General features: G+C 35.6%; 1 protein-coding gene across 16 annotated transcripts in view; it reads left to right on the top strand.

The window, feature by feature from the left end:
- The window catches only part of PTPRD (protein tyrosine phosphatase, receptor type D), a 468668-nt gene that overhangs the window by 25060 nt on the left and 424408 nt on the right, over window positions 1-19200 (top strand). The window lies entirely within an intron of this gene.

Raw genomic sequence — 19200 nt, forward strand, 5'->3', positions numbered from 1 at the left:
ATGGAATCTGGAATTACTTCTGTAGCAGCTCTTTGTATTCTGCAGTAACTCTGGGTATTCAGTTTTCCTGTAGTGCTAACATACTCATGTTTAAACACAGTTCTTTAAATACCACCAGTTTTAAAGCACAGGTCTTTCGAAGATAGAAATGATTTTCTTTCCATCAGGCCTGTTTATTTCATAAGCATTTTATCAGGTTCTTCATCTGTGGATTATGTAACCAACAGACTTTCATGGGATTTACTTCCTTTTTGAATAATGGATTTACTAGCAAAATAGATCAAACAGTGCCTAACACATTATTGAATATATTATAATTATTATTATTTTGAGGATGGTGATAAGTGCTAATTAAATGTGCTTCAGGACATAATATCAATAATTACAAAAAGGTAGGTTTTCCAAGAAAGATACTCATCCACATCATTTCAGGTCTATTATTTTAAATGGATCCTATTCAAGTTAATTTAGCTATGGCTTAATTAGATTAGATCCATGTTTAGTTAATTCTAAAATTTTAATAACCTCTAGGTATTGAACAAGAGAAATCTTTCAGTGAAGGGACATGACAAATACCCTGTATAGGCTAAAGGTATGTTCTATTTTGAAATGTAAATGATAAGTTGATTTATGTTGCAAAGTCTGGGAGGGGTGAAGGAGTTTAGTTACTTTTTTGATAGAAAACTGAAATTTCTTGAATACCAAAGAGACTGATGGGTTGAGACCTTTATTTCTTCACTATAGATTTTACTAGGCTTTAGAGACCGAACTGTGAATTGGAAATGACCCTTACCCTTAATGAGCTTAGTCTATTAGAGGAGATAGATGTAACAGATTACAGCAAGTTAGTGTGATAAGTACAGTGAACCTACAGAAGAAGAAGTAATCAACTCTGCCCTGAGTGAGTGTGTGTGTGTGTGTGTGTGTGTGTGTGTGTGTGTGTGTATTTGTGTATAGGGGGAGAAAGTAGCAGATCTTAGCTGCGCTCGAGCAGTGAGCAGAAATCCACCCATTTAAACAATGGAAGCAAAAATATTCCAGGCAGAAGGAGCAGTATATGCTAAGGAAGCTACCTCTTTGGGTACCCCTTACGTCTGCTAGATACTGGACGTTTACCAGTGATCAAAGCAGATATGATCCTTGCCATTGGGTAGCTTGTCATCAAGAGGAGAGTGAAATAATAGATGAATATTCAAACAACCTGGTTAAGGATTAGGACAATAAAAAAAGGGTGCTTGGTGCCTGCCCTCTTAGGATCTGGCCTTATAAATCTCTCTTTGGAGGCAACATTTGAGTTGAGCTCTGAGGGATGAGAAGTTATTAGCTGGATATGGGTGGTGAGTATCAACCTGTGTGAAGATCAAGAGGAAGGACATAGCTGTTGATGGACCGAAAGGCCAGGCAGGCTGGAGAGTGGTAGACTTGTGGAGGATGAATGTGATTAAGATTGGAGAGAGCGGATCAGGAAGGTCTGATGGCTTAGGACCCTGTGGGCCTTGTAAAAAAAAAAATAAAATAAAATAAAGGTTGGATTTCATATAAGGCACAATGGAAAACTGTGAGAGGGGTTGTAGATAGAGGAGTGACACACTAGATTTTTGTTTTAAAAAGATTACTCTGGCTGCTAGGTAAAGAATAGATTTGGTGGTGCAGGAGTTGACATAGGAAAGCCATCCAGGAAGCTATTATAGGTTGCAGGATTAGAGATAACAGTGGAGACAAGATTTCTGACTGGACTCGGGGCAGGTGGAGAAGGAGGAGGTACAGAGAGAAATTGAGGGTAGATACAGACTTTTGTCTTAAAATGGTGTCATTTACTGAGAAAGAAAAAGCTGACAAATAAGCATGTTGGGCGATGGGGAAATCATTTTGAAAACCTTTGATTTGAGATACCCATAGAACATCCAAGGAGAGAGGAGGATAGGTATTATACAAGTCTGTAGATCAAAGGCACAGTTGCCATGGAGATAAAAGTTTGAGAATCTTTGGAATATAAAGCTATGTGGGAAAGGATGGAATCACCCAGAGATGTCAGGAAGTGGGTCAGTGGGATACCAAGTATTTAGAGGTCAAGGCAAAGCTGCAGGTTCTAAGGAGCCTAGAAATGTGCAGCCCAGTGGTAGAAAGAAAACCAGGGTAGTATGGCACAGTAGAACATCAGAAGAGAAGAGGGTTTCAAGAGGAAGCTGGGGCCAGTGAGCTGTTATGACACAACACTAAGTATTATATATCTTACTGGAGTATTTATTTGTTCTTTCTTCAGCTGTAGATAGGAAAGCATTGAAGGATTTCATGCAGAGTACTGATCTTAGCAGAAGAGAAATTTGGAAAGGTCACAATGTGGGCTGTGTGAACATTGAATTCAGCTTAGAGGAGCAGAAATCTGTTCATCCTTTCTGCTTTCTAACATATTAAGTTACCTTATCTTAAGGTAAATGACTGCAGCAGGTGTAGTGGTTTTGAGAAATGGGAGATTGTGGAGTTTAACAGAATTGGATTCAAGTTCTCTTGTTGTCAGCTTTGGGACTTTGGGCACATTGCTTAACTTCTGTCAACTTTGGTCTCTGTATATGTAATTTGGGGATAAAATATAATACCCCCCCATAGAGAGTTATAAGGATTAATGCATAATGCAAATAAGTGCTCAATAATATTACTTATTATTTATCATTGATACTGCATTTGTAAACACCTGTATACCCTTTATAATAATTTTATCTCAGGAAATCATTGCACTTTGCCCTTCCTTTGTGGTAGTATTTTAACATTAGCCTTCAACAAACATGTTCTTAACCTTCCACCCAAGGTATAAATGCAACAATTCTACTCTTTCTGGGAGAATTTCCAAATTGTAGTGAGCGCCTGGCTGTGCACAATTTAAAGTGCACTTTCTGTCAGAACACATATTTATATGGGTTCACACTTTAAGATTTTATTCCCAGTTCTTATAGCCTTTTATTTCTCGATCTATGTTTGCTTTTATAGCAGTTAGAGTATGAGAATCCTGGCTAATGTAGACATTATGGGACGTGGATAAACGTTTTGAGGGCAGAAGTCAAAGAGAACAGATGTCCTAAATCATTGGGGAAACTGGCAGTGATTCAACTTGGTACAGAATAAAAAACATAAGAGGGGTGTAGCCCCTTGTACATTTAAAGAATAATGGAAGCTGGAAAACGCTTACTAAGCAAAACAAAAACAAAAGACAGAAACAACTAAAAAACATGTTTTCTACTTTTACAATGGCTTTCATGTTTGCCAACGTAGTGACAACAAATTCTGTAACTGCGTGTGACCACAGAATATTTAAAGATTCTTGTCTCATTTCAGAATTAGTCTTCTTAGGAGATTAAGGGAAATATAGCTCATGTTTGAGGATGATATGTATCTGTGCTATAATTTGTCATATAGTTTGTTAATAATTTTTCAATAACTATGAGTCATTACTTTGCAAAAGAAATCCATTTTATTATAAGATTAATGATGAGAACATTTATTCTTCAATACTCTTTAAAAATAGCTCAGTGTACTAAGTATTGAATATCTGGCACATCCATAAGAGAAGACAGTTTTATTAATGGACAAATAGTACTAAATGTAAACTATCAAATTGAAAGTAGTCAGAGATTTCATTTATAAAGCGATATTCACAATTGGTATTTAAGTTCTTTAAACAACAATACCGGTATCTGAAATATCTTGTTTAAGATGAACCCATCATTTGAAATTGATTTCAAACTTAATTCAGATAATATCTCAATTGCCTATAAGATTGACTATAAGTATATAGGTAAAGATATTAAAATAGTAGCTTTGTTTATGACCTGAAGATGATAGATACCAGCTTCCAAATTCAGATTCCGAACTTAGAGAAGAATTTTTAAAAGAAAAATTGGAAAGTTGTTTTAGAGACTGGGATTTAAGGAAAGGATTCACGAAGACAGAATTTTTGAGAAGAGTTAGTCTGCAAGTGTCTTTCCCACCACCTTGAAGAATCCAATTAAAAAAGAAACTTTCAAAGGAATACCTTTAGAGCTTTACATATTTCCTGAAGTGGAAGAGATCTGGTGGATCAGTGTCCTTATTCCTGTTTAGGAAACCTGAAATGGATGAGAATGGGCCTGCTACCTGTTCATCACCAAATGGAAAATGAAGAGGTCACTGCATGAAGACTGACCTCCCAGTTTTGTTTCCTAGGGGCAAGATATTGGCCATCTATAAGAGAGAACTGAGGCCCTGTTGGGCACTATTGAAATTGCTGCCAAAAGAAAGGAACAAATCTCAACAGAAGTTACTCCAGATTCTTAGGGGCTGTGAAAGGAGTAGTGATGGGTGAGGGAGAGTATAGCATGCACATTAAGTACAGCAGGTGACAAGCTCCCAGGAATGAGTGTCCCGTGAAGAAACTATGAACCTACCAACAGAGGGAGGGAAGGAGGGAGGGAGGGAGGGAGCATCTAACAGTTACATAATAGATATTAGAATGTACTAAATGCTTTTCCAAATGAATTATGCCAGAAAGGAAAGAGGAAGGAAGGAAGGGAGGGAGGGAGGGAGAGAGGGAGGGAGAGAGAGAGAGAGAGAGAGAGAGAGAGAGAGAGAGAGAGAGAGAGAGAGAGAGAAACAAATAGCCAGACCCAGAGAACATGTGGTCAAGCTACCAACTTGTAAGAATTTTCTTACTCTCATTAAGTTTCCTCCTTTTTACAACTGTCAACCTGGTGGTTCGGAAAATGCAGCTAATTGTTGGAAGATTAGAAGAATTGGACAAGGTTAAAAAGGAAAAGAAGGGACAGACCATATGCTTTTCTGTTGGATGCTGGTCTGTAGCAGACCCCAGCTGGAAAAGGAAGTGGCTATAACTAGAATATTTAAACCATGACTAATATTTTTAACTGAGCACTAATTTCTGAATTGAGACTATATTTGGTGATGTAAAGTGATTGTTGGTCATTACATTATTCAATGGTTAGAAAAGTAATTGGGCTCTTGAATTTTCCATAGGGGCAGAGAAAAATTTTCCCCATTGAGGAAATTTTAAAGGGAAAGTGTAAGGTAAAATAAAAGAATTTTTCAACTATACTCCATGAATCTTGCGTGGATCCAGACACATTTATACATTCAAAAATGTGACTGTGTTTGTAGTATGTGGTCTGTTTGTGTTTTAACGTCAAGGAAGCATTCACTGAGGAGTAGAATTCTTCGTTTAAATCCTGACATTTTCTAATTAGCTGATGAATATGATCATATTATCTTATAGTAATGAGTGTACGGTCATGTGCTGCTTAATATTTCTGTCAACAATGGACAAGATATATGCCTGTACAATGGGCATACTAACTGCACGTGCATTTTTGGGGCTGTGTTAAATATACATATACAAATATATTAAAATGTAAATATATAAAATGTATGCAAGCTATTAGCAAATAATAATCTGTTATTAAATATGTTGATTTATATATTTTCTCTGTTATAAAGAGAAAGAATTAAATTTCAGAATAGCTAAAATGTTTTCTCAAAAGCTATGAAATGGCTGCTTTTAGAATCTTGAAGCAAGGACACTTGGCTCAATTATCATGGGATTGACAGTTGTCATTGTTATACTTTTATAATAGCTAGTTTCCAGATTATATCATGGTGTGGACAAGGAGAACAAGACACAGGAGAGCCCACATGTGATCTTTCTGCTCATTTTGTGCTCTCTGATTATATGTCAGGTGAAAGAATTATCTGATAATTCCAGCTATCGACAACTTCACAATGTCATGTCAGAAAGGAATCTGGCCTTAACTAAAATTTTCCCAGATAATTTTAGTGAAAATGATTAAAATATAATGTAGAAGGTTAATATGTATCCCAAGTATCACAAAGAGATTTTATATTAGAGATATATTAATATGAAATATAAATTAACATAGTAATAGTAAAATATATCAATATAAAATATATAAAATGTTATGTTAAAGGCTTATATTTAATCAAATACTGAACACCAGTCATCTACCTCCAAAATATTTTTCATATGTCTACTTCCATCTCGATTGTCATCAGTATTCGAAATATAGGTGGTGAATAAATGTGTTGAATGAATGAATGATTATATAGTTCATGATAGTGTCTCATTCAACATTTTCCTGTTACTTATCACAGTGCAAAAAAAAAAAAAAAGAAAAAGAAAGAAGAAAGATTTTTGTTTCATTTATTTAGGCAGTCAAATATGTGACAAACTTTGATAAATGTCTCTACTTAGCAATGGAATGGTTGGGCAGGGCTCAAAAAGCTTGTTGTTTTATATATATTTTATTCTTAACAAGGTTAAAGATAATAAGTTCCTGTGTCTCTTCATTTCGAAAGTTCAGCTCTTGTTAAACTATCATTTTCTAGCATTTTGTGCCTTCTTCTGGTTTAGTGATATTACATATTTAACACAATAGTGGAACATTGCAATTAGTGGGTTATGTCCTTTTCCACATATCCTTCTAAGTGAAAACAGAGAAACCCTTCAGAAGTCATTGTTTAAATCTGCTTTGAGAGCAAGGAGCTCTGTGTTTAGAATGGCTACATTCATATTGCTATAAAAATGGTCAAATGTATCCCTGAAAGTTAAAATCACAGTTATGAGCCAAATTTACAATTTGTCTTGAAATTTTGTAAATGTCATAAATGTTATATGAACAATAATTAAATGTCATGTATATAGCAACATATGTACATATATACAAATATGTGTATATAGCAATATAGCAATATATGTACATATATACATATATGTATATATATACATATAAAAGGGAGCACATCTGAGCATTAAATCTGTTCGTAGAGCAAATGAATATAGTGACAATTCAGTGGACTTGATTTTGGATTCTGACAACTAGATTTATTGGCTACTTGGCTTTTGGCAGACCACTTAATGTTTCTAAACTTCTGTTTTCTCATCTGTTAAATGAGAATAGCCATATCACATCTCAAAACTATTGTAAGAACTGAAGGGGTGGGTGTGTGTGTAATGTATATTATACATATATAATACATATCTATGTAACATATTAACGTTGAAGAGGAAAGCTCTTAAGACAATATCTGGCCTATAATAGGTGCCTATTAAATGTTTGCTCTTAAAATTATTATTATAAAAGAAAGACAGCACTATAAATAAATGAGTTATTAAACCTAATTAAGCCTCATTTTCTTCCCCTATTATCTCCCTGCCTATCTCCTAGAAGTGTAGAGAGAATCAAATAGGATGAGGTATTGAATATACATTATAAATTTTCAAATTTTACCACATAAATGTAAAGTGCTATCATTATTTAGTATTAAGAGTTTAATTTTATGTTTAAAGATAAGGCCTTAAAATAATATTTTCTAAAGTTTTAGATTTATGTTTTAACTTATTGATATCAAAAGCCTGGAAATTAAACTGGAAAGTAAAATGGACAGTCTTAAGTTAAACAGTGTTTCAGATTTTCTTAACTGTAATTCAAAGTTACAATATAACTCAAACTAATATGTCCTTAAAATATTCCTACTAAGCTGTCAGTGCCTCAGGTTACAACCAGGTGATTAGTTTGGAAGAGTGATATGTACCAAAATGTATGTTTAATGGTATTAATTATGTTTAGTCTCTTAAAAACCTATGAGCAAGTAATTTGAGTTTTATTTTGTTCAAACCCTTATCTTGGTTATTATTTTTCACTTAGTCACAGTTGTCAAGTGTTTTGTAGAAAAGTGTGGTTATCAGAAATCTTGAAATGCTACCACTGAGTCTAAGTAAAAGACAATGCCTGTTTAAAATTGAAAATGGACATTGGAGCAGAGGCTGGACCCACTAACTATTTTCATAATCAGTTTTCTTGTTGAGTATCTTAAAAATTCCATCATTCATATTCTATGAAAATAATAGAGGATATATAGAGCATGCATTCTATAAACATAAAATATAGGATGAGGGCATGGGACTTTTAGTATTTCTGAATAAAATCAAAGGAATATGAATGCTTTACTCAACACAGTGGAGTAATATTTTCTTATAAAAATCCTTTGGTTCTGGAGCTGAGAGTCAAATTATTAATTTAACTAAAGCTATTGCTCAGTTTTTGTTTTGCTTTTAATAAGTGAGTTTAACTAACATGAAGAGTGTCCTATAGAAATGGAGTTATTCTAGTGTGAAAACATGTCACAAACGTAAAACAGCCTTTAAATTTAAGGCTGTAATCGATATTACAGCTTTATCAAGCCATGCTGAAGGAAAATATCCTTTAATAAAATGGATCCATATTGCTTCCCCCGCTATTCTCCTTGCCTTAAAAATGCTAGGTGGTAAGTGCTAGAATTTCTTCTATACATTACATGCTATAATCCGAATGTATCTGAAGCATGGGTTTGCAAATAATTTATAATAAAAGATTCAGCAAGATGAGAATTCCCATGTCATATTCTCTAGAAGGTGGGAAAAGACTCCATTTTGGAAAGGGCAAGTACTGCCAAGAAAATTCCTTTTCTTTTTCTATTCCAGAATCAGAGCTTTCAGGAGGCTTTTATTTATTTAAAAAGACTGAACTTGACTAATTTAAGATGTTGATATGGAAGGAGTACATATTCCTCTGGTTTTTAAAAGGATTTGTGCCTTCCACCTATCTCTAATAAGGTAACACATGTAGTGTTAATTTAGTTGAGTTATACTTTCTATATGAGTTTGCTAACAGAACTTGACATAAAAGCCTTTGTGAAGAAGCTTGAGTGGTTTGGTTACCATGGCAACACGGTTGAATAGAAGAATGATTTCCTTTAGGAACCTTTCCTAAATGCTGTTTTGTACCCTATAACGGCATCACTGGCTTGCCATCCCTTGTGCGGATGTGAGAAGAGATCATTTTGAGGGTCAACACGGTGTCTTGTGTTTATAGATTATCCTCAGCAATCAAAAGACTGCTTGGCTCATCTCATTCTTTCCATATTGAACCAGTTCCATTCCTCAGTGTAATAGGTGTCTCACACAGACCTTTATGTTGTGAAATCCGCAGAAGAAAAACTGGAATCTAGAGCAATGATTATATTCTATTAAGTGTATTTCCTAAAGTTAACATCTGTTAGGGATTTTTAATTCTCTTGTATTTGATTGAAATTCTGCAATTTATCAATGGTTTGTCTTGTAAGTGATGTTACTGTTTTGAGGAGACAAAAGGGTTTAATCAACAAATAGATCAGCAGGGGGCTTCACTTAAACTCTGTGGTGGTGGTTTGGCATTCTGGAATTATTGTAAACCCTAAGGCTTACACTTGAGATTTCCTTTGTTATGGGGTAAATGTGTGCTCCATTAGCACTGTAATTGTGTACAAAAATGAACCAAATCAGTCAAGTACCATCATAGGGTGTTTTCCAGTGAGTAAAACAGGCTAATGGGTATTTCACTTGTTCATTCAATATTAACAGCAGTAAGGCCTATTATAGCTATTTTTCTAATAAGCTACATGTTTGTAATTTTTCATTTTCACCCCTTAGTTTAGGTCCTTGCCATTAGATACTCCAAAATAGACTTAATGGCTTTAACTAAAATATTGTGTCAACACTGTTGTTTCCCTTAACGTAGTGACTTAAAAGTTGCTTAGGAATGATTTTTCTACAGGAGATAAGGAAAAAATAATATAACCTGATATGAATATTTTAAAGATTGCAGTACCTCTTCTTAAACAAAATTGGTAATAAAATTGATATGATTAGTAACAAAATCCTTATACGACAATATAAGTTGATTATATTATTGTATTATTTTGAAGAGTAAATGTTAGAATTTAAACTTTTGTATTAACTTCTGGATGTTCATTTTTTAAATTCTAAACCAATCCTTTTATCTGAGTTTTCTGAAATGCCCTGGACAGTTAAACAATTAGGAGAGATTGGATCATATTTGGATCTAACTCACCTCAAATATTTATTATTGTGTATTTTGAATTGTGTGGATTATCTTGGAAAATATGTGTTTTCAGTAGCATTTCATTCTCTGTGGTTAAAGTTAAGCCAATTAAGTTTATGACATCAGAGTAGCAGGAACATGGTTTGAAGACTGAGAAACAAATTATATCAGATGCGGAGTTTTCAAATGAGTGGTTCACTCTATCACTTCTTTCCACATTGCTATCTCATTGCCTCTTTCCTCAGTAATATTGAAGAGAATATTGAAACAAAAGCCAAATTCTGTAAAGGAATTTAAATGTGGAATGTAACCATTTTTGTACATTACCAGAATTGGGGCCACAAGAAAACTGAGACAGATATGGCTATATTTGAGCAAAGAATTTATTGCATCAAAAGAGGAAGTTTCAAGCAAAACGTATGCATTTGCTCTGTTGCTATCTACTGAAATGAATACTTTCCCCCAGAAAACTGTACGGATGCACATATAAACAGAAAAGTTTAATATTGAAACCCCTGTCCTCCTATTAAGGTTAAGAATTTCTCCCCTAACTTTTTCTTATTGTATTTATACACTCAGTATATTCTCTTAATAGTTGTATGATCTGTGCTGTGTATGTATGCATGTATGTATATATGGACACCATTCTTCTGGTTAAGAACTTTTCTTCTCAATCACCTTTATTATTTATGCTTACTTGGACCATTGAATACTCTGTGCCACAGTTGGTTCACCACACCCTCGGATGTCTGTCTTCTGTTTTCACTCACAGTTTCAACATATTTTGAGTTCTTCATGTCATCCAGGGTATCCCCCTCTCCCCCAGGTATTTCTCCTTTATTTCTTGGCTGTCTTTGGCCCCGCTGATCTCACTCTTTCTGGGACATGCTCATTGGCCTCAGCTTCAGGTTCTCAGCTGTCCCTGGTTCTCCTGATTCTCTGAACATTCCCTATCTTTTCATCTTCCCTCTTTCCTTTATTCAGAGCCAGTCTCCCTTAAGACATTCCTCCTTAGTCTTGGCCCTCTGCCTCCACTCATTCTATAGAGTGCTTCTCTACTTTCTTGGATATAGAATTACCCCATGTACAGAAGATGCCTTGCTCTAAATTTTTAACCTTGACTTTCTGGCTCTACTTGAGTTTTAGGACGGCGCTTCTAGATTTCTTTTTCCTTATATTTGCATGAAGCCCACTTTGCATGTGTGTAGTTTATTTTCAGTTCCAAATCAATAAACATATATTGAGTATCCATTATGTGTCAGGTGATATGCTCTGGGGAATCAAAGATACATATAATCTATTGCCCATGCTCTTTCAGAGATTAGAGGGCAAATAAATAAATCTGATTACACTACAGTATTCTGTGACAGAAGAAGGCTGAGAGAAATATGAAAGCATCTAAGAGACGTTAACTAACTCAGACTGGGAGAGGAGGTAAAAAGGTGGGCCAGGATCAAAGAACCCTTCCAAAGTACTAGCCTTACTGCAATATTCAATATTCTCTGTTGTCATTCTTTTATATTCTCTTCCTCAATAAGGGGATCATTTTAGTAATGTTACAAACCAGAACCTCTTGCTTAAAAAGTAAACCTGGAATTTAGCACAGCATCTCTTGTATGTTTACCAAATGAGTAAAAGTGGCTCCTAACTGAGAAGAATGGGCTTCACAGCCTGAGGACTGATAGTGTTGAGAGAAGAAATAACATTCATTGCACTTGTTCCCTGAAAAGCATTCTGTTTGTGGCATCTTTTTCAAACTTTCAAGGTCATTTTGAATTCTGATTTTATATTCCTCAAAGGTTGGTGACACCCTCCTGCCTTCTCCTTTCTCTTTTTCCAACCTGTCCTTCTAGTCTGGTCTTATATGCAGATTTAATGATGGTGCTGATTATTCCACACCCCAGGTAATTAATGAAAAACTTCCACCAGAGCGCTGCTCAAAATTGACCACAGTGGAACCCCATTTGTTATACTGCCTCTGAGCCTGACACTTTTCCATCGATAGCTCCTTGCCAGGCATGACCTTCCTGCTTTTTTAGAGCTATGTAGCCTGGATCCTATTTTCTCAGTTTATTGATGATTATGTCATGAGAAACAGAATCAAAAGCTTTGCTTAAATCCAAATATAAATTGTCCCTTGCTTCTTTCCCTTGATCTACTGGGCTAGTTACTCCATCAGAGGAGATTAGATTATTTTGACAGCACTGGGTCTGCACTATCCTATCTTAGTTATTAGTCGCTGCTCTGTTTTCTTGACGTGTGCAACTAAATTTTTTAAAATGATGTTTCTGAGGTAATTCCAAGATTATAACTTTCTTTAAAAAGTGTTTGTATATGTTATTAGCTTTCAAATCCCATTCGGTCCTCCCAAGAGTTTGCAATATTTATCACTTTGCAATGGCCTTGTCTAGGTCTTTTAACAATGGGTTGAAGGTCAACATGAACTAAATACTGGAGGGTTAGAATGAAGTCGGTTTATTGAACTCGCATCAAAAATTTTTCTCTTGGCTGATTTTTCTAAAGGATATGCACGTGTATCTTTCAGAATCTATTAGGGAGTTTTATCATTGACAGAAAGTATTTCTTTATACAAGAGTAAATTAATATGTAGGAACTGATGGACATAAGTTTACCAAATGAGAGGATACATAATTTTTCAAAGCAATTTCATGGAAATGTTACCCAACTATTCCTAGTTCTATTATTGATAATTTCATCCAATAATGACCTACTTAGTTTTTTCTAAGAATCCATTTAAATAGATAGGTAGATGATAGATAGTGCAAAGGCCTGTAACATAGGATACCTTTCAACATTTTTTTCAAGGATGACAGTATAATGGGCATATTTTCATTGTGTATTAGTCTCTCTCTAATAAGGACTTAGTTCTTCTGTTTTGTTTGTACCATATGTAGCAGGTAGGATAGAAATATTCAGCCTGTTTTGCTATTTATACTGAGGTACTCAATTAGTTGGTTTAAGGAGATCCGCTATCTTTATGGAATGTTCTAGAATCCCCCCTCCTGTGTTGATCTCTTTAGATCCCAGTTAGACAAGATGTCTTTAGATCCCAGGCAGACAAAGTGTCTTTCAAAGGAAATGCTGTGAAAACCTTCAAGATGTACAAATATCAACATAGAATTTATATGGGAAAAAAGTGAATTTCTACAACACATACAAAAGAAAATTCAGTTTTCGTAGTAGAAGATGGTCAAATTGAATTACAACTGCTTTGTTTTTCTGGGAGAAAAGATAATTTTCCCAAATGTTTTTATTAACATGAAAAAGTACGTATGTTGAGAACATAGAATTTTAGTGGTTGAGACAGTGTAGCCTTTCAGGAAACAAAGTTTATCTTTGTCAGTGATTGATGTTTTTGAGCCATAAGGCCCCTAGGGGCAGAAGTTAAGAAATGATTGTTTTGTTACTTAGTGACCTTAGGACTGTTTATCTTGTTTGGATTTGGTTATAGTTGTAGTTAATAGAGCTGTATTAAAAATTATATTTGGTTATTCAGTCCCACAAACACAGGTGGGCCTTTTCTGTGAGTTAATTCAATCAGTAGATTTTTATTGAATGCCTGCCTTAAACCAGATACTGGGAATAGTGAACAGGGTACAGTCTCTCCTCGGGGTGCTCATAGTTGAAGGGGTCAATACATGTGACCATAAATGATGCAGTCCAGTGGCATAATGCTGACACTGTGCTGGGTGGCGGAGCTTTGCTCTGGGAGGTAGTCAGGGAAGGCTTTCTGCAAGATGAAAAGCAGATGGAGTCCATGAGCCAGATCAGGCCTGTGCCCCTTAATTGTTTGGCCTGCACTATTTTTACAATTTTATTAGTTGCTTTTGGTGCCCTAAATCACATCCCCTTAGTCACCTCTGATTTCAGTCACGGTTGTGATTGCATGAATGCTGACTGCAGCCCACCTCAGGCAACAGTTGTTGCCTGTCTTGTCAGGGGTTTCTCCCCCGTAGAGGAAGCCACTCAGCACTTAAGTGTATGGGATCTATTGCTACATCCCTAGCAACAGTCTTTAACAGACCGAGGACAGGAGCTAGAGCGTTAATGTCCCTGCTTTCCGTCGTTCACAAGGAAGAATTTGGGAACGCTGGGGACCTCATCGACAACCCCTGGGTTGGTTTTTATTCCTTACATGCCTCCCTTCTCTGTTTCCTGCTTCTTGGAATTGTTTCTCAAATAAACTATCTGCAAGTCTTTGCCTCAAGCTCTAATTTTATGGGAATCAAAAAACAATTGCCACAATTCAGAAAATGGAGGAATGCGAATAAAAATTCAGACTTTCCACTCCCCTTGAAACACGAAAGACCTGGTAACCCTGAGAGCTAGTACCCTATGGCAGCAGTCAGCTGGAACTGAGAAGGTTGCTGATTAAAATGTAATCTGAGCTCTTCAGCCCATCTTAATCCCCATTTAGCCTGAGTCCCTCTTTAAAATACCTGCCTAAACTTTGTAAGCAGGGAAGCTTGAGACCCAGGATAACACTTAAATTGAGTCTTTCAAAGATAAGCGGGACTGGGCTAGGCAAAGAGGAGGCTGGCCTTGCATGGCAAAGATAATATCATGTCAAAGCCGAGGAGATGGGTTTATTATTGATATCTTGGCAGGATTGTGTGTGTGTGTGTGTGTGCGCGCGCACACACAATATTATACCTTTTTTTTTGTTTGTTTCAAAGTCCAGAATACTGTGACAAAAGATGTAGTCATTTGATAGAGTTATGCAATTCTGGCTTTCCATCAATTATAAAAAAAACATGACTATCAACACTGATTAATAGTATTGTTATACAAACAGCCCTACAGTAATGAACACCCATTGTGTGGTAGTGAGGCATACACACACAATATTATACCTTTTTGTTTGTTTGTTTCAAAGTCCAGAATACTGTGACAAAAGATGTAGTCATTCGATAGAGTTATGCAATTCTGGCTTTCCATCAATTATAAAAAAAACATGACTATCAACACTGATTAATAGTATTGTTATACAAACAGCCCTACAGTAATGAACACCCATTGTGTGGTAGTGAGGCATATGTTTGTCATACCCATTAGGAGAGCACTTGGGGCCCAGAAGACTGATGAATTGGCCCACATTGTCTTGCCACACAGCTGTCATAGCAGCTCTGATAGCAGGTGATAGTTCTGCAAGAGCATGTCAAATTGGTGCTTATCTGTTATGACATCTGTTGATGGAAGCTCCCTTTTAGATTTGATCCAGACAATGACCTTGATATTCCTGGTGAAGAATAAAGGCTCGCAATTATTGTTTTAAGAAGGAGAGCCTTGTAGCTTGTGCCTCTCACCCGTCATATCAAATTATCAGGCTGAAACTGATAATACAATGAACAGTGGCTCTTGACAGCAGTGTTATATCTACTGAATTTGTGCACACATTAAACCTTCCCATAGCCATCTTATAAAATTCCATTGAGATAATGTGTAGTCACCATACAAAATTTCAGGTATGTGCATAGAGACTCTGGCTGAGGAGGGGGACATCTGTTTCAGGAGGAGATCCTCGAGAACTATATCTTTAAATCGAAAAAGTGGGAAAATAGTGGTTGAGCTGAGAGTTTATACAAATTTCAGGAAGATGTAAATGGATAGAAGACTGAGCTTTGAGAGAGATGTCAGAATTGGATTACTGACTCCATTTTTAGTGCTGTAAGACTTTAGGGACGTTTTCCCACCTCTAAGATGGAGATGCTAATACTTAGACTGGCTACCTTACACTGCTACGTCAGGAAATTATAAGCAACTTGGAAACATTTTTTTGTGTGGCAGAGAGGCACACAAAAGAACTGTGTAAATATAAAATGGTATTGTTTCAATAATTTGAATATGCAAACACTGAAAAGTTAACATGTAAAGCTTAAGCCACTAGTGTTTTAAATCTTTAATTTTGTAGAGATGGAGTGTAGGAAGCTGGAATGGGCATTAACCAGAGTCAGGAGATCTGGTTTAAAGTCCAAACAATGTAAGAACCAGTTTGATGACCTTGGATATGTCAGTTTTGGTCTCATTAGCTTCATTGGAATGCGGTCTCTGACTTTTTTTCATTCTTTTGTTCCATAGCTAGTAGCTTCTTTTGCTAACCTGGCCACTTGATCACTTCTGTTCCATCTCTCATTGTTACTCATCTCTTTGTGATTATCAGCTGCAAATATTCTGTTGATAATGCCTAAGTTAATATACTCACTTACACATGAAGCATTTGGGAAGCTCTTTGAAAGTGAGTGTTTTAAGGCTCCACATCCATAGAATCTGATTCAGTGAGTCCAGTCTGGGTCCTAGGAATCTAAGTTTTTATAAGCATCCAATTTGATTCTGTTGCAGGTGGTCCTTTGAAAAACATTGGTTTAGAACATACATACATTTCATATTTTATAAAAAGTTATAATTTACAAAGTCAAAAATATATTGTTTGGATTGTGTATTACCTTGAATTGAGTCTACTGGTTTACTCGCACCGCTGGGTTGGCTTTACATAAATACAGTGGGCCTGAAGTTTAGCACATTATTGAATTTCTCTGGGGTTTACTGTAGTATGCCAAGGGTTTGTATACTTAGTTTTATTCTTTATGTTTTTCTATATGAAAGCAAACAACAACAACAAAATAATATATGCTTTAAAAATTTTACTGGTATGTAAATTGTATGTGTATTTGGTATTTCGTTATAGTCATTTTACAGTTAATAAATGTGGAATTGGCTTAATGCTTTCCCAGAAGGGTTTACCATGAAAAAAGACAGTCCTGTATTGTTTGCAAGGAGTAAGTTATAGTGAAGGGAGGTAGCAGAAGTAGGACTGTGGTTGTTCTTAGTTAGCTCTCACACCATTTCTCTTTAATTATAGAAACCCCTTTTCTAGCTGTATGGTGGCATCCTTTTTACTTGACCCTTTTGCACTTCCTCATTGCGAATTAGTTAAAAATGTGGGTGGAATGTTGGTGAGAAAGAAAGAGGAAAAATCAGATGATATGGTCGGGTTTAAAGTAGTATCCAAGACAAAGAACAGAGGGTAAGCAACTAGAAACTTACCACCGTGTGCGGAATGCATATAATTTTCATTTTGTAGAGCAAATGAGTCACCAAGCACTACTTGAACTTTAGGTTTCTGACTTACGTAGAAATTTATATACAAGAGTGAACTAGAGTATTTAGTAGTATACAGATTTCATTTAGATCCATACCGCCTCATATCTCTCCACACCAGTGCTGCCCACTTCCATTGTATATTTTATTAAGAGTGGTACCTACATAAGGTAGAATAGAAAGACTGTGGATATAAGACAAAATTCAACCAAGCAGCAGACCACACTTGTTGGAATTATTTGTAAGATCAAGTTCTGAAGAACTATGGAAGGCTTTTTATGTATTATTTCATAAACTTATTTAAAAAGAGTGTAATAAAGATGTGAGATGAACTCTGACCAAATCCATATTAAAAAAGCAAAATCATATTTAAAAAAATTGTTCTAAATTTATTAACCATTCACAAATAGAATTACCCATTCAGAAATAGTGAAACTTTCTAAATAATAGTTCAGTTCTCTCCTAATGCATAGTTGCTTTGTTTATTTGATTATAGTGATTATAGTGTTCATTAGTACTGACTGGGTAGGTGCAGTTGTTCATATCTTCAAATAAACTGTAGTCTGTGAACACTCACAGCTTCTGTTTTCATCTTTAAAACCTTACTTCCCATTTATTTCAGTGTCAGCAGCTATTCCGTTAACACAAATATTTTTGTCACTATAATTGTGATAGAACAAAGGCAAGTCGTGGGTGCTCCTGCATGCTAGTTGTCCTACTTACTTCTGTGACAGAATTAGGTTTATATTTCCATAGACTAAGTTATATCAGTGCAAATGTATTTCAGGCACTGTTGTAGTAAATCTCAGTATAGCAGCTAAATGGAGGTAGCATGTTTTAATACTTAACTGTGTGTTTAATAGTAATCTAAATATGTCTTCTATTAAAACCCTTTAAATCAGTTGGATTACATAAAATAATATGAATAGAATCTCAGTGTGTTAGTTACAGGTGAGTGAGCCAAAATGTGAACCGAAAATATTGGATTATCTTAAACATATACGATTAATTTCAGAAAGACTTTGTCGGTACTCACTTGATGTTTACAGCTCATCTCAAGGTATGTACTCTTTACACTGTAAGACTCGTAGAAGTTAATATAAAAAGGGATAAGGTGATTTTGTTTGTGCGTGGCAGGTACTTTTTAAATCTCTAGAACTGCTCTGATGAGAGGTAGGTTTGAATCTGTTCATTACACTTGAATATAGTTTGAGTTTAAAAAATCACATTTGTAGTTCGAATTTTAAAACCAACTTACTGATGGTGTTGTCAGCGTTTTCTAAGTCTTTGAAACTGAATGTGTGATATTTATGTGCATATTAAAATGGTCCAATTATCTCCTAAGATAGCAAAAAAAGGTGTGTGCAGTAGTAGCGTTGACATCCAAAAGATTTTCCTTCTCTATCTCTGTCTATTCATATTTTTTTGTATTACAATTGTTTTCTATTACAAATGAAATTTATAGTCACTTACTAATATTGATAAGTTACTTGCTACCTTCAAGGATATGGAGTTTTTAAAGAGACCACGCACCTGAACGTTCAAGTGGGGAAAATAGGAATTTTAATCCCAGCTTTATCTTGCTTTGTGAACTTGAGCTGGTCAACCTTTCTGAGCTTTTTAAGTTCTCTACCATGATTTGGATCATGGACCAATCTTATAGAATTGTTGAACTTGAATGAGGCTAGGCCCAAAGCAAAGTGACTGTGGATGGTTTTTATTTCACTCTTGTCCTTGTAGGTAGTGTCTGTGGACTACAGCTTCTGGACCTTTGACTTTGATCTGGTGAGCGCAGGTCTCATCAGATGAACAGAAGTCTAGTGGGAGTTTCTACCACCAGTGTAATACAGCCCTTTCCGAGCTTTCCCTTCTTCTTCTCTGTTACACCAGAAGCAAAAAACACATCTCTAATTGGGTAGAGTCATCAGGATAATCTTTCATATTTAGAAAGCTCATTATGTTATATGATCTGGGAGGTGTTAAAACACCTCTTATTGGCCAACACAAGCTATTTTTATGGGTTTCTCTGTCTTGTCTACTAGACTTCGAGCTTCTTATGTCCAAGGATCATTTCTCGATCATTCGTATTTCTCCAGTCAGTGCAAGGTCACCACTGCACAAGGTCTATGAGATTTTAAAGAATAGGAAAAATAGTAGAGTA

The sequence above is a fragment of the Pteropus alecto genome, unplaced genomic scaffold, assembly GCF_000325575.1.
Source record: "Pteropus alecto unplaced genomic scaffold, ASM32557v1 scaffold95, whole genome shotgun sequence".
NCBI lineage: Eukaryota > Metazoa > Chordata > Mammalia > Chiroptera > Pteropodidae > Pteropus > Pteropus alecto.